Source organism: Pinus tabuliformis, chromosome 1_2, assembly GCF_031772625.1.
Source record: "Pinus tabuliformis cultivar Carrire ecotype Pingquan chromosome 1_2, CPIR1, whole genome shotgun sequence".
In the NCBI taxonomy this organism is placed as follows: domain Eukaryota; kingdom Viridiplantae; phylum Streptophyta; class Pinopsida; order Pinales; family Pinaceae; genus Pinus; species Pinus tabuliformis.
The window spans coordinates 987,500,859-987,525,294 of NC_142298.1; the positions used below are offsets into that span (position 1 = coordinate 987,500,859).

The 24,436-nt window shown below is 34.6% G+C and overlaps 1 pseudogene; it reads right to left on the bottom strand.

The window, feature by feature from the left end:
* Nucleotides 1-3,068: 3,068 nt before the first annotated feature.
* The window catches only part of LOC149209352 (putative fatty acyl-CoA reductase 4), a 36,417-nt pseudogene continuing 15,049 nt past the window's right edge, over nucleotides 3,069-24,436 (bottom strand).

A 24,436-nucleotide genomic window follows, 5' to 3' on the forward strand; every position in this document is an offset into this window, starting at 1 on the left:
CTGCAAAAGATCCTGGACAGAAGAAACAGAGCATTGTCTCTGTGGTGAATATTTTGTTGGTTTTGGTATTTTCTCCATTTAAAAAATACCCAACAGTGGTATCAGAGCAGTGTTAGGCTCTTTAAAGAAGTTAAAGAAGCTGAAGGGAGAAGGTTGTTGCTGCAGCAAAACTTCTCAGGCAGACAGAAGACTCAGACAGCGAAGGATTCAGGTATTCTTCATAGCTGTCTTGTTTGTTACTGAAGAAGCAGTCAGTTGTTTTAAAACACACAGTCAAGGATTTAGTGGCATAGATAAGGATGCAAGGAATGGCCAACACAAGCGCTGGTATGGGTATGTTTAATACCCAGCTCCCACAATTTAATGGGAAGAACTATGACTACTGGTCAATAACCATGAGAGCTTTATTCACCTCTCAAGATTTATGGGAAATAGTTGAATCTGGGTTTGAAGAACCAGCAGATGAAAATGAGTTCAATGCATTAACTCAGGGAGAGAGAGATCTCCTGAAAAGCAATAGGAAGAAGGATTCAAAAGCCCGTATGTTGTTGTATCTAGCAGTAGACCAGAGTGTGTTTCCAAGGTTAGCAGAAGCTAAGACAGCAAATGAAGCATGACAAACCCTCAAAACAGCCTATCAAGGCATGGAGAGAGTGAAGACAGCAAAATTGCAAATGCTGAGAAAGGATTTTGAAAACTTGAACATGAAGGAGTCAGACAACATTGAATCATTCTTCACTCATGTGATTGGTGTAATCACACAAATGAGAACTCATGGAGAAACCATTGAAGAAAAAAGGATTGTGGAGAAAATATTGAGGGTCTTACCCTCAAGGTTTGATGCCATAGTCACCACCATTGAAGAGACAAAGGATCTCTCAAACTATTCAGTTGATGAGCTACATGCATCACTGATAACACATGAGCAGAGGTTGAGTAGGAATGAAAACTCATCTCTTGAGCAAGCCTTCAAGACCCAGATGTCCTTTGGAAGAGGAAGAGGTCAAGGAAGAGGAAATAGAAGAGGAAGAGGCAGAAGCCAGAACAGAGGTGGAAGGAATAGCCCATCAAATGCACAAGGAAGAGGCAGCAATCCAAATCAGAACCAAGGCCAAGGCAGCAGCCAACAAAGAGATCAGTATCAGGCTCAAGGACAAAGGTATGATAAATCTAATGTTCAATGCTATTATTGCAAAAAGTATGGACATTATGCTAGTGATTGTAGAAAGAAACAACATGATATGAACAACAGAAAAAATGCAAATGTTACAAGAGAAAACAGCAGTCAAGAAAATGTCCTGTTAGCTTGTAACATGGCTGAAACACATAGTGAAGACATATGGTTTTTAGACTCAGGTTGCAGCAACCATATGACAGGAAACATTGCCCTCTTTTCAGCCTTAAATCAGAATTTGAAATCAGAGGTCACACTAGGAACTGATAGTAAAGTGTCTGTTATGGGAAAAGGGGAGGTAAAAATATTTACAAAACAAGGAGAAAGGAAAACCATAGCAGATGTCTACTATGTCCCCGGAATGAGATGTAACCTCTTGAGTATTGGACAGCTTGTCCAAAAGGGTTACAATGTTTACTTTGTAAATGATGTGTGCACCATCATGGATATACCACCCAACAAAAGATGCATTGCTGAAGTGAAGATGACAAGGAACAGGATGTTCCCTCTCAGGATCCGGGCAGACTTGAAGAACAAGAAGGAAATGGCAGCAGTCACCCAAGAGGCCTTCCAAAGCGTGCCAAAGGATGAAAATTGGTTATGGCACTTGAGATTCGGGCATCTCAATTTTGGAGGTCTAAACCTATTAAGCAGAAAAGGAATGGTAAGAGGATTACCATTGATATGGGGACGTTTTAATATATGTTTTTTTTATATATTTGTTTTATATATGTCGTAAAAAAAGTCTACGAGTAGTTTCTTTGTTTTTTGTGTTGTGAGTGGTGGCTACGCACGATAGTGCGATTTTATTTTGTAAATGCACAACAGTGCGATATAGAAATGGGTATGTAATGTCTTGATTCAGCCATTGAAGAATAGAGAGCTGTTTATGTAATATCCACAGCAGTGGAAAATCTGTGAGAGAAAAAGAGTTTGTTTTGTAAATTCCTCTCTGCACAGAGGATGAAATTTGTATCAGAATTTTGTTTTAAATGAATAGAAATGTGTTGTGACTGTGTAATGCTGTCTTCTGAGTTAATTTGTTTTTTTTTAAAAGAGGTTCTCTGCAAAAGATCCTGGACAGAAGAAACAGAGCATTGTCTCTGTGGTGAATATTTTGTTGGTTTTGGTATTTTCTCCATTTAAAAATATCCAACATCTGAAATATTTAATACTTTTTCTAAGGAAACCGGTCGATCCAGTCACCAATATGTTCTTCTCAATGAACAAGTCAAGAATATTTGACGCCATCGATCGTACTTGCATAAATCTGCAACTCGCATACAAAACTAGTGTTGTATTATTATCGTGTTATATTATGTGTGACATAAACAATCTATCTTCAAACTTCATATTATATATGACATACACAATTTATGTTGAAGCAAACAGCACAATTATTGTGGGAAGGCAATAAACAATATGATATCGGCACTCCAGCCACAGAGCAAAAGAAGCAGAATGGAATAAGGCGAAGCATATAAGCATATAAAATGACCTTTCTCTTACATGAACCTTCTAACAGATCGAATGCCCAAATGCATATCGTGGAAATGTATTCTATTGTTATCGTCTTTGCCTTTCCGCGAAAATTTAAAATGACCTTCCTTTACATGAACTTTCTAACATATCCAATGCTCTTAACACGGCCTCTTGCCTCAACTAGCTCTTGCCTCGACATTTTTATCTGCAAATGAAAGGTAAAATGTTGGAATGTTAATTCCAGCTGCAGGCTGCACGCAGACGTACAACGCCCGATACCGCTCAGCAAACTCGCCTGAAACTTCTCGGACCATTTTCCGGCGAAGGCAGTTTCCGTATTTTTGAGCCCGATACAATATGGTGCAGACGCGTGGCTCTCCCCATACGTAAGCAAGTCTGACATTCTCGGGTGCTATCGTTCAGTCATGTAATGGCTCCCGATATCTCCGTCCACCGTCCGATTGTTTCCATCGCTCTCCACCGTCGATTCCTCCAAACCTGCATACGGCCAACATTAACTACATTGCGTGGAGTGAAAACTAAGTTTGGTTGACCGCCACTCCTGTCTGCGAAAAGAATTAAATGGAATTTATTGTGGTTCGTAAGTTTTGGCAAAACAGTAAATTTCAATTACACGGAGGTATGGGCAAGTCAACATGTACTTAAAACGATTTTGTATATGTTTAGTTTTTTTTTATATAATAAGCCAAAAAAAATGAAAAGTGCTCGTGAGTAGTAATGTTTTAAGTACATGTGTTGACCATTAAAAAAAATGGAGGAGCAGCGAAAAACTTTTTTTTGCACAGCAGTGCATAAATAAAAAAAACGTGGTAGCGCATATGTTTTGGGGTGAATGTTTTTATGCAGAAAACTATTGTAAAAACGCAGCAGCGAAAGTCAAGGAGGATATGCACAGCAATGCAATGTGTGAAGCTCACAGCAGCGAAAAACCAAGGGATTTGCACAACAGTGCAAGATAAAGAAAACAGAGGAGCGCATATGTTTTTGTGAATGTTTTTATGTGTTGATTTTTGTTGATTTTGCAAGGAGGAAATGAATGCACAGTAGTGCGAGTGAAAAGAACAGGGGAGCAGCTTGCAAATGTAATATAAGTTTTTTTCACAGCAGTGTGAATGCTTATGCACAGCAGTGCAACGTAAAACAACCAGGTTGAAATGCAAGTTTATTTTTGTTCAAACGAAGTGGAGCACATAATATTTCTAAGGAAGCATATGTAAATTTTTGTTGTTTTACAGCTGTGTGTAAAAACAGTTTTACACCAGTAAATGTAAAAGGGGTCTTACAGCAGTAAATCCAGCACAGTAAATTCTCAGGAGGAGACAGAGTAGTTTTTGTTGGTTGAAATCTTTTGGTAAATCCCTCTCAGTAAAAGAGGAAGAAATATGTATCAGGCATTTTGTTTTAATGAATAGAAATCATTTTGTGGTGGTGTAATACTTTGTTCTTCAGTCAATTTTTTTTTAAAAAGCTTTCCTGTGCAAAAGATCCTGGAGCAAAGGAAACAGAGCATTGCCTCTGTGTGTTTGAAAATTGTTTGTTTTTGGGATTTTATCAGAAAAATCCCCAACATAAAATACAGTTCCGGGCAATTCAAGTCTCGCTTGATGGCTTACTCTTGAGTGCATCACACGCATACTCTTTGCCTGAATCCAGTCCATCACGGCCTATTCCAAGTAGTAGTAGAAGATCTAGTTCGAGCATCCGTACATGTGAATCCTCCGACCCCAAGTATGCAATTAAAGGAGATCCACCCTCACCAACTCTCTCTATTTAAAAGGGAAAAGGGCTAAAGGCCCTCAATTTCATTTATAATAGAGGGAAGGGCGCCTCTCGAGTTTATAAAGATTCCTCAACAACATGTAAGAGACGGGGATGCCTCTTGACGAAGATACAAAAATTTATATTCCAGAAGCTTCAATTCATTTTGTTAAACCATTTTTCTAGGGGCTCGTGAGGAACAACACGACTGGGAAAGAAGGACAGAGAGAGCCCATTAGAGTAGTTCATTGTTACGGGGTTTAATTTCAAGTAAATGAGAGTACTTTTCTTCAAAGAGTTTTGGATTTATTCAACACTCGTCAGTTGCAAATGAGAGTAAGGATGTTTAAGATTTTTCTTTTTGGTAAACTAATTATTAATTTTTTATTTTTGTCCTTTAAGATTTTGTACAAGAGTTTCTAACATGATTGGAGGATTGTCTGGCCAAGAGAAACTATAATGTCTCAATCATAATGTTTGTTTAGAACACTTGGTTTTCTAAACAAACATTATGGTTCTAAGATCCTCAGGTTATCTAGTTATTGTTTGATATGTTTGATATTCTATTACAAGGTTTCTGTAATAAGTAATCATACTCCTTTGAGTGCACTAGTTAGAGATGGAAAGTTTCCGACATGTTTGAATATTTCTGTGGGTGTCCCTTGTTTGTTAAGGATTTGTAAGGTTATGGGCATCTTTATATTCATTGTGTTTTCCTATAATATTTCAGAATGTCGAGATCACCAGAGAGTGTTCGAACAATTGATCAATTAACCTCACATCTCTTCGAAAGTCAAATATTCATTCAAGAACATTAAATATTATCCTAAAAAAGCATCACTAAACATATATAAATTGTAGATTCCATGAATAACTATACAAACTACATGAAGCAATAATAAATTTACAAAATTAAATGATAAAAACTAGAACAACTCATTACTAGTGGGCTTACTCCATGAAATGCAATAGATCAATACTACCTAACAATATGCAATAATACTCCTCAAAGTGCATTACAATGCACTTTTTCATCAAATTTTATATCTTTATTTTGTGAATTTAGTAGTGGTTTTTCTCGCGTTTATCTGTCTTTCATTGAATTTATAAGATTCAATCTTTGTTCCAAGTTCCACAGGGTCCCAACCTTCATATTTTCTCAATATAAAACACATCATTTTGTACTAGTTTCATGTGGTATTTCTTTATTGGTATTGTCCGAATTCCAATATGGTAGAACATGATGAATATTGGCAGTCTTGAAGATGTAGCATTTTTAGGTTTCACATTTCTAAAACATAGACTGTAGTTGTAGAAGTGGTGTTATAAATCATCTATTAAATATCAAATTGTAGAAATTTTAGCAGACTTATATCTTGTTTATTATTTCTAACATTTTTTTCTTTGGTTGGTGTTTATAAATTTCTGCAACTTAGTAATTCATGTTTGTGTTCACTAGAATTTCTCTATTTATTTTTTCAAACCAGGACGACAAAGTTGCTACCATTTGTTGTGATGATGAATCCATGAGGAAGGCTATTCATGCAAAAAAAGATATGTTCCTTTAGCTAAAAATGGCTCTTTTCACATTCCCTCCACCACTCCCCATTCTATCTTTATGTGTATGCCTTGATCTAGCAAGTACATGACAACTACATTTCAAGTTATTTTTTATTAATTTATGCCACAGTGGTGCTTGTAGCAAAGATTTATGTTAATGGTTTTGAGTTACCCATAAATCTATTATTCCTACTCATAGTAGTAAAGTCAAAAACTCAATCTAAATAGAGATCATCGAGAATTTGAGTGTTTCCATCCGTTCGTGTCTAATTCCTCATAGTGAGACTAGTTTCACGGAATATGAATCTATAGTACAGTTGCGTGCAATTCGAGTATTAGGTGATTTTAGTTGAATATGTATCCAACTTTGGACGGATTGAACTACAACGAATTTTGCAATTTGAGAGGTTTACTAGTGTAGGACTATGATTACTAAAGATTAAACAAAAGGACCAAATAAACTATGTTAAAATCCTCTAAAGTTTCCCTACATAATATATAGTATGACATTAGCCTCATCTTATGATCATATTGTGCCTGTGGTAAATTTGTAGTAGTTAGTTTAGTTAAATCAACTTGCTAATCAATGAGATGAATTTCCTTTACCACGGCTCATATCCTAGACATACTTTATCCGTCATGCCCTTTTGACTTGTACAAAAGGTCCGATTAAAGAAGTTGGGGCGAGTGTAAAACATGGGAAAATTAGAAATTTCCCTAGCTAATGAGTTATCTTGTTTACGATCAACTCCCTCTAAGGGAGGTGCTCATTTACAATACAACAATATTCATAGTTGCTTGTCAAAAGGAAAAATCTACATGACGTTGAATAAGAAATCACACAGAATCTCCTTGGAGTTGATCTTAGATCCATTGTGAGGACTCGAAGTATTGCCTAAAGGTAAAGGCATCATAGTCCAACTCTTTTAAAATTCCACAATATATCTCAATAATCAATAGTTGGTTTTGTTTTACAACAAGAAACAACTATAGAAAAAAGATAAAAATGACCATTTTCCCCTCTCTTTTAGCCCCTTTCTACTAAAAGAAATACACCCAAGACATTTGTGCAACGTTTTTGGCGTATATGCATATTTAAGAAATACATAAGGTCATTTTTAGAAAGATCCTATGAAATTTTTACAAATCTCACACTGAATGTTGTGAAATGTGGTGATATTTTTCGAATTGCAGGGTAAGCTTTCAAAAATGGTAAAAAAGAAGAAGAATGTGTTTTGCATATTATATGAGTCAAGATTTTAAAACCTGAAATTTGTACATCAAGTCATGTCTTCATGTGCTCGATAACTATGCGAGAGATTGGATTTCATGAGGAAATGGTAGAAGGAAGTATTGAGCATACTGTTGGAGCATCTACAAAATGTTGCTCGATAGAAGCCAGGAGATGATTGTAGTAAATTCCTACCCATATCTATAGAGACATGTTCCAACATAACTCGCAATCACACCATTGATAAAACGCTAGAGTAGTATGCTATATCCATGGTTACGGTTGCTACTTATATCCATGGTTACGGTTGCTACTTATACTGATTTCAAGGCAAGGAAATTCATTTCCACTACCAGTGTCAAACCTCATATATCTCCTTGCGCAATTGGAATTCCTCTTTCTGCAGTAAATTTTATAGAAAGACCATGAAAAGTTCCCAGCATTTGTTGAAGAAGTACTAACGAACTATATGAATTATAAAAATTGATAGAGCTTCATAGTGATAATGAATATGTCTGCACTGTCCTTTGTGAAAGTTCTAAAAGGATTTACGATTACAACATTGAAGGAGAAACTATTTGATTCTAATGAAAATATGATTAAAAATAGCCTAAATCTCTTTAAAGCTTTTAAAATTTATCCAATCAATTTTTAGAAAAAACACATGGGTGCTCTAAATTTGATTTATACGCTACATTTAAGGAAAGAAAATATTTTATTATTTGTTTTTATATTTGAAAAAAAATATAAAATATAAAAATAAATTTGTTTTAGTAAACCTCTCTCAAACCAAGATGGAAAAAGTCAACTTTTTTTTCATATGGCATTCAAAATCTCCTCCATCACCACTTGAAATTGTTCCTTCATGAGTGCCCATTAATAATTTTCAATATTGCATTGAGAAATTGTATAGCAATACAATTTTTAGCACTCCTTCCTTCTACCAATATTGATAGGAATGAGCATGACTTGTTAACACCTATTCGTAGTAGCCTGCATGAAAATTTAAATAGTTTCGAGGCTATTGGCCAAAAAAAAATCTATTTGTTTTAAAGAATGTACACACATTATTACATGGACATGTTTTTCGACTCCTAGTTTCCACAAAATTATCCATCAAGATTTTTTTAATCCCCTTGTAATCTTTATAATGGTTGCATCTATATATAGAGTACTAAATGGCTTAAATAACACCTTGTGTAAGAGTACATCATACCCAAAATAGAAAGCCTCAACTAACAGTGAACCTAAACATTGTTGGCCTTTGCATAACTAAATGAACCATATTATGTTTATTTCATCATAAGTATCTTGTGGAACTTGTATAGTGATGTGTGGTTTGACGGTAAGTCTACCTGGGTGAAGCCTAAGAGACCATAGTTCAAATGTCATTGAGTACACGAGCCTGCTGTGGTGGATGTTCGAGAAGCAGATTCCCCACCCTCGTATTGGCAGCACGAGAGTCTCGCTTTTCTAAAACCATAAGATTTTAGTATATCGGAGGTAGTGTGATGTACTCTTGGTGTTATAGTGGCAGCTATAAAGATTGATTTTGGGTCTCCCATAAGCTTTTCTAAAACCATAAGATTTTAGTATATCCACTTGGAGGTAGTGTGATGTACTCTTGGTGTTATAGTGGCAGCTATAAAGATTGATCTTGGGTCTCCCATAAATTAACACTGACAATTACCAATTCACCATATGGTTAAAAAAAATAATATTGTGGAACTTATTTAAAATAACTCTAGTTCACATTACATTGAAAGAAATTCATTCTTATATTAATATTCTTAACTTTAGCAATTTTGCGAAATAAGATGACACTGACACCGCCAGGGAGCAGGTTCCGCCAGACGACTGGCAGCGGGTGCGCTGGGCAGTGATGAAGTTCAGATAAGTGGCGTGTGGTGTGGAAATTTCTAGGTGTGAAATAAACTAATCTTATTAAATAATGTGTGTATTCTCATACATGAATCGGCAGAAGCTTCAAGGATAATAACAGTTTTACTCGTGTTCGTGTTTCCCGTATAGCTGAGTGTTTTCTAGTTTTAATTCAATCTGAACATTAAAAAGAAACTACCACCTTCTTCTGTCTTCTGTCTTCTGCTCGGAAACTTAGAAATTGTTGCTACCCGCTTCCCAGGGTAATATTTTGTTATTTTTTCATTGTTTTGAAAACTGTAATTTGTTTTTCTCTGTGGGATTTAGTTGTTTATTGAATGCAATTTAAGTAATACCAAGAAGCATAGTTGTATTCATAGTCGTAAGCAGAGATTCAGTATTGCCTTTGCCCCTACGAATCTGTTCTGCTCCTAAAAATCGGATGGTGCAGGAAAGACATATGATCAAGTGACTTGACCTGTCCATGTGATTGTTGTTGAGGAGAAGTTGAAATAGGTATATTGAAAATGTTGAGATGCCAACCTACGCAATTGTTGGAAATAATAAATCTCAAACACCGCAATAAACAACTTGACATTAGACATGCTTGTCACACGTATTTTTGTAGGTTGCATCCCTGTTTGAAGATTGAAGGACTGAAGCTAGACTTGAACCATTCCGAAATGCAGCAAGGAATTTAAAATAGTTAATGTCTATTGGTAAATAGATATGGGCAAGAATTTATTAAACATCTATTTCCCACACTCCAGAAACTCCTGCGCGATTCTAATCACACTCAACAACAACATTATATTAATATCACTCTCTTATGAGCTAAATGTAAAATTGTGTGTTGAGTTAAATATGAATGTGAAAATTAATTTTGATAAGTTAGAGAGTAAGAGGTAAGAGAGATAGTGCGCTCAAGTCTCTCTGGAGAAAGAGGTGGAGAAAATTTTGGTGGGAGCGTGAAAACAATAGTTATTGTGTTTTACTATGTTACTCCACGTGAATGTAAATAAGTACAAACCTTAGTTTTTACTAGGTGAATGAGCCGCAAAATCATGTGAATGTATTTTCATGTTTTAGAATTCAATACTAAGTTTTTATTGTCTTTCTCCAACCTTATGTTGTTTATCTTTGAGTCTGTGTAATAGCTCCATGAAATCCAGGTTCGCGAAATCCAAGTCTGTGAAATAGGTTCATGGTGCGCAAAGGTAGCTGTGTGAAATTGGCTCTGCGGTGGGCGAAGCTAGTTGCACGAAAGTTTAATGACAAAAATTATCATTATTGGTATATTACAATAAAGGTCTTGTTTTCTTCTCAAGGCATTTGGGATTTGGTGGAGAATGGTTTTCAAGAACCAACAGCATACAATGTCTTATATTTTCCAAGCAGTTCACGAAAGTATTTTCCCAAGGGTTGTAGCAACAATGAAGTCCAAGCAAGCACGGGACACCCTCCAGGCAGCCTACCAAGGCATGGCAAAAGTCAAGACAACAAAGTTGCAAATGTTGAGGAGAGATTTTGAAACACTTTCTATGAAAGAGTCCGAGAATATAGATTCGTTTTTTACACATGTAAGTGCGCTAGTTACTCAAATCGGGTCTCATGGTGAGACACTTGAGGAAAGAAGAATAGTTGAGAAATTTTTGGGAAGTTTGCCAGCAAGGTTTGAGGCCATTGTTGTGGCCGTAGAAGTGACAAAGGATCTCTCACAGTTCTCAGTGGATGAGCTTAATGTATCACTGATTTCTCATCAACATAGACTGAATAGAGCAGCAAGCTCCTCATTGAAGCAAGCCCTTAAGACACAAGTATCATTTGGTTAAGGTCGAGGCAGAGGAAGATCATATGCTATAGGAAGAGGAAAAATTCCACATAGTGGTGGAAGAGGCAGCCCTTCAAGCTCAAATGGAAGAGGCAACAATCAAAATCCAAGTCAAGGCCCAACCCAAAATCAAGCACAAGGTCAAAGGTATGATAAATCTCAAGTCCAATGTCATTACTGTAAGAAGTATGGTCATTATGCAAATGAATGTAGAAAGAAGCAATATGACATTAGTAACAAACCAAGTGTAAATTTCACAAGAGAAAATCAGAACCATGATATCATGTTTTTGGTTTGTAATGTAGCACAAGAAACACAGAATGATATATGGTATCTAGATTCAGGGTGTAGCAACCACATGTCAAGAAACATAGAAATGTTTTCCATTCTAGATGAAAGTGTGAAATTTGAAGTGACATTAGGGACTGATAGCAAAGTCTTTGTCATGGGAAAAGGAACAGTTAATATCCTAACAAAGAAGGGGGAGAAGAAATACATCTCAGATGTTTACCTTGTCCCCGGTTCGAAACATAATCTTATGACCGTTGGACAACTCATGCAAAAAGGCTACAATGTTTTCTTCAAAAATGATGTGTGCATAATTTTGGATAGGCCTCCAAGTAGACAACTGATTGCAAAGGTTCAGATGACAAACAATAGAATGTTTCCCCTAAAGATAAGATTAGATTTGAAAGATGGTGCACGAGCACAACTATCAATGAACTCACAAGAGGATGGAAGAAAAGAGGCAGTTGTCACACAAGTAAACTTTCAAGCAGAGGTAAAAGATGAAAACTGGTTATGGCGCTTGATATTTGGACATCTCAACTTTGGAGGTTAAAATTTGATGCATAGGAAAAACATGGTAAGGGGTTTACCACTCATAAAAAAACCAGACAACATATGTGAATGATGTATCTTGGGCAAACAACATAGAGAGACATTTCCAGCGGGAAAGTCATTGAGGGCAAAAGCACCTTTAGAGATTGTTCACTCAGATTTATGTGGGCCAATGCAGACACCATCAATTGGTGGCAATCACTATGCATTGACCTTCATAGATGACTACACAAGGAAGACATGGGTCTTTCTCCTAAAACAGAAAAGCGAAGTGTTTTAGTGCTTTCACCAATACAAGGCTTTTATTGAGAAGCAAAGCGGATACTACATCAAAGTGCTCAGGATCGACAGAGTTGGCAAATATATCTCAAATGATTTCCTTCGATTTTGCAGGAAGCATGGAATTCACAAGCAGTTTACAAGGATACAGTGCACGCAGTGGTGGCGATTGCCATGCAACATAAATGGATAGAGTATTAGATGGATGTATAATCTATGTTCTTGAATGGAGTGATGAAAGGGGAAGTGTATGTTGCACAACCGCCTAGTTATGAGGCCAAGAAGACAAAGTGTATCGGTTGAGGAAAGCTCTTTATGGATTGAAGCAAGCACCGCGCGCATGATACAACAGGATAGATGCTTACTTATTGGACAATTGTTTTGATAAATGTGACGATGAGCCTACTCTCTACATCAAAGATAGCGAAGGTAAGATTCTCATTGTTATCTTATATGTAGATGATTTCATTTTTACAGGCAGTGATGATTTTCTCATCGCTGATTTCAAATAAGTCATGAAGAGTGAATATGTAATGACTGACTTGGGATTGTTAAGATATTTTTTTTGGCATAGAAGTGGAGCAAACGTAAAATGGCATTATATCTCTCAAGCCAAGTATGTGGCGTAAATTTTGGAGAGGTTTAAAATGCAAAACAACAAGTCCGTAACAACTCCAACTGTCATAAGTTGAGGTTGAGCAAAGAATATTGCAGCAGCAAAGTCAATCCAACATTATACAAAAGTATGATAGGCAGCTTGATGTATTTGACTACCAGTAGGCCGGATATAATGTATGCAGTAAGTTGTGTGTCAAGGTTCATGGAGACACGCAAGGAGACACATTGGCAAGTGGCGAAAAGGATTATGAGGTATGTCAATGCGACAAAATAGTATGGCGTTTTGTACACAACAAAAAGTGCTTTCAGGCTGGTTGGTTACACTGATAGTGATTGGGCAGGCAGTGTTGATGACAAAAAGAGCACATCGGGATATGTTTTTCATTTGGGTTCTGCAGCCATTTCATGGGCCTCGAAGAAGCAGCCAATAGTGTCACTATCAAAAGTAGAAGCTGAGTATGTCACAGCAACAGCAGCAGCATGGCATCAGTTTGGATGAGAAGGATGTTGAGGGATCTTCGTCATGACCAAGAGGGCACGACAACTATTTTCTGCGACAACACCTTAGCAATCACATTGTCAAAGAATTTTGTCTTCCATAAGAGGACCAAGCATATTGATGTTAAATATCATTTTATTAAAGAGTTAATTGACAATTATGAAATGGTGTTATAGCACTACAGGTCACAGGAACAATTTGTTGATTTTTTCACAAAGCCATTGGCAGGAGAAAGTTTTGTTTATCTCAAAAACTATTTGGGAATTGTCAATGGCGGCAATTGTGATTAAGGGGGAGTGTTGGAAATAATAATCCCAACCGCCGCAATAAATAGCGTGATAGTAGACATACTTGTCAGGCGTATTTTTGAAGGTTGCGTCTTTATTGAAGATTAAAGGAATGAAACCAGACGTGAACCATTTGGAAAGACAACAAGGAATTTAAAGCAATTAATGTACTTTGGTAAAAAGATATGGGAAAGAATTTATTAAATGCCTATTGCCCACACTCCAGAAAGATCACACTCAACAACAACATCATATTAATTTCTCTCTGTCATGAATTACATGTAAAATTGTATGTTGAGTTAAATATGAATGTAAAAATTCATTTTGATAAGTTAAAGAGTAAGAGAGATAGTGTGCGCAAGTCTCTGGGGAGAAAAAGATGGAGCAAGTTTTGGTGGGCATGTGAAAACAACAGTTACTGTATTTTACTGTGTTACTCCTCGTGAATGTAAATCAATATAAACCTTAATTTTTACTTAGTGAATGACCCGCAGTCTCATGTGAATGTATTTTCATATTTTAGAATTCAATACTAAGTTTTTTTTATGTTGCTCCAACCTTATGCTTTTTTATCTTTGAGTCTGTCTAATAGCTCCGCGAAATCCAAGTTTGTGAAATAGGTTCGCAGTGCGCGAAAGTAGCTGCATGGAATCGGCTCTGCGATGCACGAAGCTAGCTGGATGAACGTAGCTTTGTGAAAATCATCACTCTCTGCCCCTCCGTGAAAATTAAACTTTTCCAAATAATTTTTAACAGCAATCTTTAAAATCCCATTTTGTTAATGACATGTAGAGTATACACAGTAGATCAATGTCTCTACAAGTGTAGAAAGGAGTTACTTTATGAAATATTATGGAAATGTATTCTATAGTTATCGTATTTGACTTTCTACAAAAATTTTGACTCTCTACGTAAAATGACGGCAAGGTCTGAAAAATATGACATCCTATACATTTCCACGATTTCGATATAGGAGTCACATTGATAATATAGCTTGAAAAACATTGCATCATTATGAACATTCACTATTTCAAATGGAGAAGGGATAAAGCTCTCACAATTAGTAATGCTCAATAATCTAATAACGCAGTGACATGAAAATTCTTCAAACATTCACTTTCTTATTTATATCACAAAATGATTACATAACAAATATAGAGAGAACAAATATTTCTTACTTCTATCAAAATCTGACCACTTTAAGTTCACACTAAACTCTAACAATACTATATGAAGGGTTGTTTTGACAGGTTTATTTAAGATGAAATTCTAATTTCTTCTTAAATACCCATCTTGACTTTTTAATTGTCTTAAATAAAGACAAAAGAAACACACACTTTTTAGGGGGGTGGGCTAAGTGTCTTAAATTAAGATATAAGCAAAAAGATACCTTTTACTTATATCGCATGGGTTCAAGTTGTCAGTTGCTTATCTCTGCAAGAAAGCTATTATTCCTCTAGTCTGTAGAATAGTTATAGTTTTTGGTGAGGGTTGAATCTCAGGTAAACGAGTTATACATTTTGGTGAGAGCTTAATCTCAGGTAAACAAGAACATTTTTCTTTGCAAATGAGAGGTAAAATACAGTTTCGGGCAATTCAAGTCTTTCTTGATGGCTTAATCTTGAGTGCATCACATGCATACTCTCCACCTGAATCCCGTTCGTTACAGCCTATTCCGAGTAGTAGTAGAAGATCTAGTTCGATCATACGTACATGTGAGTCCTCTAGACCCAAGTATGTAATTAAAGGAGATCGACCCTCACCAACCCTCTCTATTTAAAAGGGAAAAGGGCTAAAGGCCCTCAATTTCATTTATAATAGAGGGGAGGGCGCCTCTCGATTTTATAAAGATTCCTCAACAACATGTAAGAGTCGGGGATGCCTCTTGAGGGAGATACAAAACTCTATAGTCCAGAAGCTACAATTCATTCTTTTTAAACCATTTTTCTTGGGGATTTACAGGAACAACAGGTCTGGGAAAGAAAGACAGAGCATCACAAAGCCCATTAGAGTAGTGCATTGTTACAGGGTTTAATTTCAAGTAAATGAGAGAACTTTTCTTCAAAGAGTTTTGGAGTTATTCAACACTTGTCAATTGCAAATGAGAGTAAGAATGCCTTACTTAAGGTTTTTCTCTTTGGTAAACTAATTATTAACTTGGTTTTTTTTCTTTAAGATTTTGTACAAGGGTTTCTAACATGAATGGAGGATTGCCCGACCAAGAGAAACTATAATGTCTCAATCATAATGTTTGTTTAGAACACATGGTTTGCTCTAATCAATTAATAAGACATATTTTCATTAATACCCTTATGTTTTCATAGGTTCTAGAATCTTCAGGTTATCTTGTTATTGTTTGATATTCTATTACAGGGTTTATGTAATACATAATCAGGCTCCTTTGAGTGAACTAGTTAGAGATGGAAAGTTTCTGACATGTTTGAATATTTCAGTGGGTGTCCCTTGTTAGTTAAGGATTTGTAAGGCTACGGAAATCTTTATATTCAATGGGATTCCTATCATAATTTGAAGGTCACGAGAGAGTGTTCGAACAATTGATCAATTAACCTCACATCTCTTTGAAATTCAGACTCCCAGATATTCATCCAAGAACATTAAATATTATCCTCCAAAAAAAACACCATTAAACATATGTAAATTGTAGATTCCATGAATAACCATACAAACTAAATGAAGCAATAATAAATTTACAAAATTAAATGATAAAAACTAGCACAACTGATTACTAATGGGCTTACTCCATGAAATTTAATAGATCAATACTACCTAATAATATGCAATAATACTCCTCAAAATGCATTACAATGCACTTTTTCATCAAATTTTATATCTTTATTTTGTGAATTTAGTAGTGATTTTTGAGGTATTTATCTGTCTTTCATTGAATTTATAAGATTCAATCTGTGTTCCAAGTTCCATAGGGTCCCAACCTTCATATTGTCTCAATATAAAACACATTATTTTTTCTATATTGTACTAGCTTCATATGGTATTTCTTTATTGGTATTGTCTGAATTCCAATATGGTAGAACATGATGATTATTGGCAGTCTTGATGAGGTAGCATTTTTAGGTTTTAAATTTCTAAAACATACACTATAGCTGTAGAAATGGTGTTATAAATCATCTATTAAATATTAAATTGTAGAATTTTTAGCAGACTTATATCTCGTTTATTATTTCTAACATTTTTTTCTTCTGTTGGTATTTATAAATTTCTGCAACTTAGTAGAACATACATTGTAGCTCTAAAGTGTTGCTATAAATCATCTATTAAGTATCAATTGGTAGAATTTTTAGCAAACTTATATCTCGTGTATTATTTCTAACATTTTTTTGTTCTCTTGGTACTTATAAATTTCTGCAACTTAGTAGTTTAGGTTTGTGTTCACTAGAATTTCTCTATTTATTATTTAAAACCATGACAACAATGTTGTTACCATTTGGTGTTATGATGAATCCACGAGGAAGGCTATTGATGCACAAAAAATATGTTCCTTTCACTAAAAATGGCTCTTTTCACATTCCCTCCACAACTCCCCATTCTATCTTTATGTGTATGCTTGATCTAGCAAGTACAAGACAACTATATTTCAAGTTATTTTTTTATTAATTTATGCCATTGTTGGCCTTCTATGTTCAACTAATGGGTGCTTGTAGCAAAGATTTATGTTAATGGTTTTGAGTTACACATAAATCTATTATTCCTACTCATACTAGTGAAGTCAAAAACTCAATCTAAATAGAGATCTTCGAGAAGTTAAAGTGTTTCCATCCGTTCGTGTCTAACTCCTCATAGCGAGACTAGTTTCATGGAATATGAATCTATAGTACAGTTGTGTGCAATTCGAGTATTAGGTGAATTTGGTTGAATATGTCTCCATTTGGACGGATTGAACTACAACGAATTTACAATTTGAGATGGTGACTAGTATAGGACTATGATTACTAAATATTGAACAAAAGGAAAAAATAAACCTATGTTAAAATCCTCTAAAGTTTCCCTGCAGAATATATAGTATGACATCAGCCTCATCTTATCATCATATTGTGCCTGTGTTAAATTTCTAATAGTTAGTTTAGTTAAATAAACTTTCTAATCAATGGGATGAATTTCCTTTACCAAGGCTCATATCCTAGACATACTTTATCCGTCATGCCCTTTTGACTTGTACAGGAGGTCTGATTAAAGAAGTTGGGGCCGAGTGTAAATCATGGGAAAATTAGAAATTTTCCTAGCTAATGAGTTATCTTGTTTACGATCAATTCCCTCTATGGGAGGGGCTCATTTACAATACAACGATATTCAGAGTAGCTTGTAAAAAGGAAAAATCAACATGACATTGAATAAGAAATCATAGAGAATCTCCTTGGAGTTGATCTTAGATCCATTATGAGGATTCTAAGTATTGCCTAGAATTAAAGGAATCATAGTCCAACTCTTTTAAAATTCCATAATATATCTCAATAATCAATAGTTGGTTTTGTTTTACAACAAGAAACAACTATAGAAAAAGATAAAAATGACTCTTTTACCCTCTCTTTTAACCCCTTTCCACTAATAGAAATACATAAATAAATTTCATAGTTGAAAACCCAAGATATTTGTGCAACATTTTCGGCGTATATGCATATTTAAGCAATACTTAAGGTCATTTTTAGAAAGATCCAATGAAATTTTTACAAACCTTACGCTGAATGTTGTGAAATGTGGTGATATTTTTTAAATTGCAAGGCAATATTTCAAAAATGTTAAAAAAGAAGAAGAATACATTTTGCATCTTATATGAGTTGAGATTCTAAAACGTGAAATTTGTACATCAAGTCATGTCTTCATGTGCTCGATAACTATGCCACGGATTGGATTCCGTGAGGAAATGGTAGAAGGAATTATTGAGCATATTGTTGGAGCATCTACAAAATGTTGTTCGATAAAAGCGAGGAGATGATTGTAGTAAATTCCTACCCATATCTATAGAGACATGTTCCAACATAACTCGCAATCACACCATTGATAAAATGCTAGAGTAGTATGCTATATCCATGGTTATGGTTGCTACTTATACTGATTTCAAGGCAAGGAAATTCATATCCACTTCCAGTGTCAAACCTCATATATCTCCTTTCGCAGTTGGAATTCCTCTTTCTACAACTTCCTTTATATCTTTGGACCTCTATCAATATTGAATAACAATGATTTTTGAGACCTCTATATTTTGGAGAAGGCGTTGTTGTTGGAAACTAAACTATGTCGACTCATTTGTAAGACATAAAAAAATTTGTTAATCTAGCCGTTTTGGTTAAAAATGTGCTTCAAGAAATGTTAAGAATCACGATGTTAAGAAAATTTAATTGTAAAATAATCGAACACCAAAGCTTACATAAAATACACCACCAAGGATTACACAAAATACACCACCAATGATTACACAAAATACACCAAATCTCCCTGCTACTTGAAATGAAGAAACAAATGCCACATATGTCTCCTTGGAATGATGGTCCCATGGGAGAAAGTGAAGAGCTTATTGAGCTACAGGGAATATAAGCGGCTCTTAAATAATTTGGTTTTTTCTTTTCCATCTCCTATGTTGATTGAGGTTCAACCTAATCCAATTAGAAATTGACCAAATAGTTCCATGCACAAAACTACACTTTGTATTTCTGTATTTTCTTATTTTGATAAGGATGAGGGAACAAATATAAACAATCAAAAGAGCAACAATTTCATCACTTCTAAGAATTCTATGAAACTCAGTAGTCATAACTCAATGTGGTGATATGAGAGATCAATGTATGCCATTGACTAAATCATGACAAACATCACAACCTCAATTCACATCTATATTCCAAATTTCAGATAGTTGAAGAACCTACAAACATTTTAATCATTCTCCAGGTCCTAAGGGTTCATTAATTCTTGACTTTTAACTTACGTAGAATGATATCCTAAATGAGAAGATTCATGACTCCTATAGATATTGCATCAATCAGACTTTAAATTCAATTTAGGTAATGAAACTCTCATATATGAGCAAACATGCTTGTATGGTTTAGTGTTTTTACTTTTTACAAGGCCCACTAACTGGTTCACATGGTTTCCTCGACGATTATGCTTTTAAAGGCAATAACAATGGAATTAGGAGGCAAAAAAAACCACATTTTGTTCATTCAAATGTACAACTACTAAAAAGGAATTAGAAAAATGCAGAGACACTAAGGCACATACAGTCCCTCAAGAATCTTAGTTATACAAAGCTTGATGTGCAAGATTGTCTAGGCACACCAAATTTGGAAAATTTTACGGTGTATGGTATATTAATGCTAAAAAAATACTAAATTTTGTTTTGATTTATCAAAAACTGATTATAAAATATCCTTATATTATTCTTACCATACTTACTGAAGTTTCTTGGTCGACGGATTTGTTTTAGGTTGGCTTCTACTTTATTTTATTAGATTCCAACTTTTTGGAATCCTATAACACTTTAAAGGTTTTTGCTTGAAGTCTTGGTTGGTCTATCACATGCTAGTAAATAAGTTTTATATGTCATTCTTCTTAGATTTTTGGGTTTTGGGGATTTTTATCGTAAGGAGGATGTTGTTTTTTTCTTCTTCAAAATGACAAACTAGAAATGGAGTTTCTCGAAGAGTTTCATTATTTGATTTTCTCAATCAATGGAATAGACTTCTCTAAATCTCTATGTCCAATGTCATTTTTGGTGCAGTAAATTTTATAGAAAGACCATGAAAAGTTCCCAATATTTATTGAATAAGTACTACCGAACTATATGAATTATACAAATTATTAGAGCTTCATAGTGATAATGAATATGTTTGCACTGTCCATTGTGAAAGTTCTACAAGGATTTACGATTACAACAGTGAAGGAGAAACTATTTGATTCTAATGAAAATATGATTAAAAATAGCCTAAATCTCTTTAAAGCTTTTGAAATTTATCCAGCAATTTTTAAAAAGAAAAAAATGGGTGCTCTCAATTTGATTTATATGCCACATTTAAGGAAAAAAAAATATTTTTTTATTTGTTTTTATATTTCAAAAAAGCTTTAAAATATAAAAATAAATTTGTTTTAGTAAACATGTCTCTGAAACTCTTCCAGTAGAATTGCATTTACATTAGGTCTTCCTCGACCAATGCCTCTCCTTGGCGGCATTTTCGCTGCAAATAACCCTTTCTTTTGCTTCGATACCAGAAATGATGCAGCGCGGAAGAAAACTCAAGAAAACCCCAATAATCACCTCGCGGATCCCCTTTAAACAATAACCTGAATGTTTTCCTCTTTTCCGAAATAAATTTAAAAACAATGCAAATCATTGATATTTACCGTTTTATAATGGTGCACTTATCGTACGTCGAAAGTCAACGCATCAACCCTTGGTTAACATTGATCTGTATCTGTGACATCTGACAGTCGTCGGAGATTTCAGGTAGAACAATAGATCGTGAGTTAACCGTCCAATAAAGCGGTTTTATTCCCCTCCGCCTTTGCTACATGGCAACGTTTCAATGGAATTGGGTGCCGAACCACTAAAGCCACTTATAGCTTTTGACACGCCTGATAGCCATTCACTATTGTGAAACACTTGGTGATCCAACGACAGTGATTGATTGCGATCCAACAGCTACAATTTAATCACTCAATCGCAAGTCGCAATGTCCAATTGCCAGGCTCTCGATGCTTCAAAGCGTCCATCCAATTCAAAGCACTGACCCGATATCGGTCTTATGGACCTGATATGGTACAGATCGTCACCAATAAATGTTTCAAGTCCAGATGCCAAATTCGACTGCGTTTTGCACTCGTTTTTAGTGTAAAATGTGTTATACACCTACATGGCCGAAACTAAATAATAAACTCCACCGACGCGATAAAGGTGATCCGACGGCTAGGATTTAAGCAGATTAAACAATATTATTTAAGGAAAAGGCCTCGGACTTCTATAAAATTTGCGATTTAGACATGAAAGGTAGAATAATAAAGGAAATAACACTCTGTCCCGAATAAAAAGGATTTGCAAGCAAACAAGGGTTTCCATAGTTCGATAAACAATTTTACACACAATATGATCTATTCATAATAAATTACTTACAGGGTCTTGACCTTGGGCCTGATTACAACAAAATAAAAGACCTTTGTTTCGTAAAAATCCACACACAATTTTGCTCTCACTCTACTAAATCCACTCCTCAATTCTCTCTCTTTTCACTACATTTTTCATTCCTTTTATAAATCAGATATCACTCTAATTGTGTCTAACAAATCAATCCCTATTTCTAATAAATCTAACATCAAACCTTCTAATTCCTAGCTCTATCTCACACCTATGCTAACAACTCATCTTTGAGCCTATAATAAGGCAATTTCTAACTTATTACAATAATGAAATACAACTCATTTCTTGAGAGATCAAACCCTCTCAGTAAAACTGCCCTTTTGACCCATCAGGTCAATGAATTTCAATTTGTTTAGCCACAACATGTGAACAAAATTTCACACTGCTCGCTAAGTATGTATGCTCCTACATCATTTTACTAATAAACATAGGAATAAGCATGTACTTTTAACACCTATGGTCTTGAAAAAATTTACTTGGTAAACTTTGTGGCATACTACATGGCAATATAAGAAGCATTAAGGCTATAGGATCAAGAAAGCTTATGTGTTTTTAAGAATGCATACACATAGTTGCATTAACATATTCTCGGGAACTTAGTTGCCTTAAAATCATCCCTCAAATTTTTGTTAATGACTAACTAGAATTTTGCTAAGCAATGCATCTATATATGGAGCACCAAAGTCTTTAAATGACAATTTGTGTAAGAGAAAATGAAAGATATATACATAGGTTGTTGTACCCACACTTTTGTTGTTAATTTTAATAGATTCTTTCCCCTTTATTACAACAATGGGGTGTATGGTGCCGCTCCATCACCCTTTGAGATGTGTTCTTTTAAATGCTTGCACCTATGATGTACATATATAAGATAGAGCTTCTAAATATTTGTGTTGGCATCAATTCTATGAGTGAAGTAGTTTGAGAGGTGTGCTCATAAGTAAGAATCATGTGGATTCATAAAATATACGAAAATTTTGGTTATGGATGAAGAAGCCACAATACTATTAGACTTGAAAATAGTTGTGTTCCTATAAATAATAATTGTTTATAGAGAAATCCTTAGAATCGTCCTCTAAGTAGCACCAAGTAGATATCCTCTTTTTTTCTCCTTTTCAATATATGTGTTTTTTTCACTTAATTCTATATAATCCATAGAAATGTATGAAATACTTCAAAACATGGATAAACTTTGTCATGGTTATAAATTTCTGTAACTTTAATCAACCAGTTCTTATTATGTTCTCAGTAATCTATGGAAATATCAAGAAAACATATATGAAGAGCTTATTGGAAATAATTTGCATCTAATCTTGAATATGCTTTAATAATATTGGGTATGATTTAATAAAGGGGATTAGGATATTCATCTTAATTGCATTATTCCATTATAATTATAAAAGATATCATTTTATAATATCAAAATATAAGGTTCCATTTGTTGGAGCATTCTTATGTGATTAGAGTTTTGAGGCTTCCACTTTAAAATGATCACTGGTTTCTTAATATTGATAGTAATCTCTTCCATAACTCTAAATTACTCTTATGAAAATTTTCCAATTATAATCTATTACAATTTCAATTCGAATTTAAACTAATGATAACAACAATAATATCTGTAAAAATATTATGATTTTGAAATGTCATAACTACTTTGTTTTTAATAAAACTAGGTAATAAATAAATAAAATCATTACTATAAACATCCACGTAAGACAATCTCTTCCATAATAAAACATTTTAATATCATTTATATTTTTAATGTTCAAAATCAATAAAAACCACTATAAACAATGATCTCAGATTGATAAACTCATATAATAATCATTTTATCAAAAATTATTTAGATAAATTAAATTAGAAAATATATCTTAAATTTTTTTTTTTAACTTTTGAAATTTATGCAAATAATTTATCTTAAAAAAAACATGGGTGCTCTCAATTTAATTAAATTGGGCAAAATAATTTCTCATATGAAAAACTTGCTCTCAATTTGATTTATATACTACGATTAAAGAGAAACAATATATTTTTATTTTGTTTAATTTTAAAATAAGGCATGAAATATAAAAATAATTTTCTTTAAATAGTAAATTTATTTGAAACCAATAAAGAGAAGTCAACAATGTTTTCATAATTCATCTATTAAAATTCGTCCTTCGTGGATGCCTATTAATGATTCCAGTGGTGCATTGAGCATTTTCATAACAATGTAAAAATTGTTTGCACTATACCTTTTTACGAACAAGTGCTGCATGCAGCCGGTAGTCCCTGCCGGAAGCGAATGGCCTCCCTCAAGCACAAATGAAGCCTTTTTCTGATTTGTGCACCATTTCTCGTGCTTTCGGCAAAGAAGCTAGCTGACATCAATTCATGTGGGTGCTGCCCAGTAAGCCTTTAAGGTCCTTTAAATCCAGAGAGAAAACATAGCTTTTCCTTTAAGGTGTTGTTGCAATTGTGTGACAAATGTTGCCGTTGCAAAATAGACGGGATCCGCAAGCACTAACTGGAACGAATTGTCCAAAACTAGTCGTTATTCGTTGATGTTCACTGACCACACCTGATTAATTGTCCAAAACTAGACGTTATTCGTTGATGCTCACTAACGACAGGTGATTAAGGGTGATTTCGCCATTACTCTTGTGTTGGTATCAGAAATCACAGCATGCTTGTCGGGTTATGTTCGGGTTTCACTTGTGCTCCTTGGGATGTTGATAATAGATAGCAGGGTCCTCGTAGGAAAACAAGGTAACTGTTCCATTCCATTACTCGCCGATGCCAATTCCCCATTTCATTTCTTCTGTTACCAGACAGGGG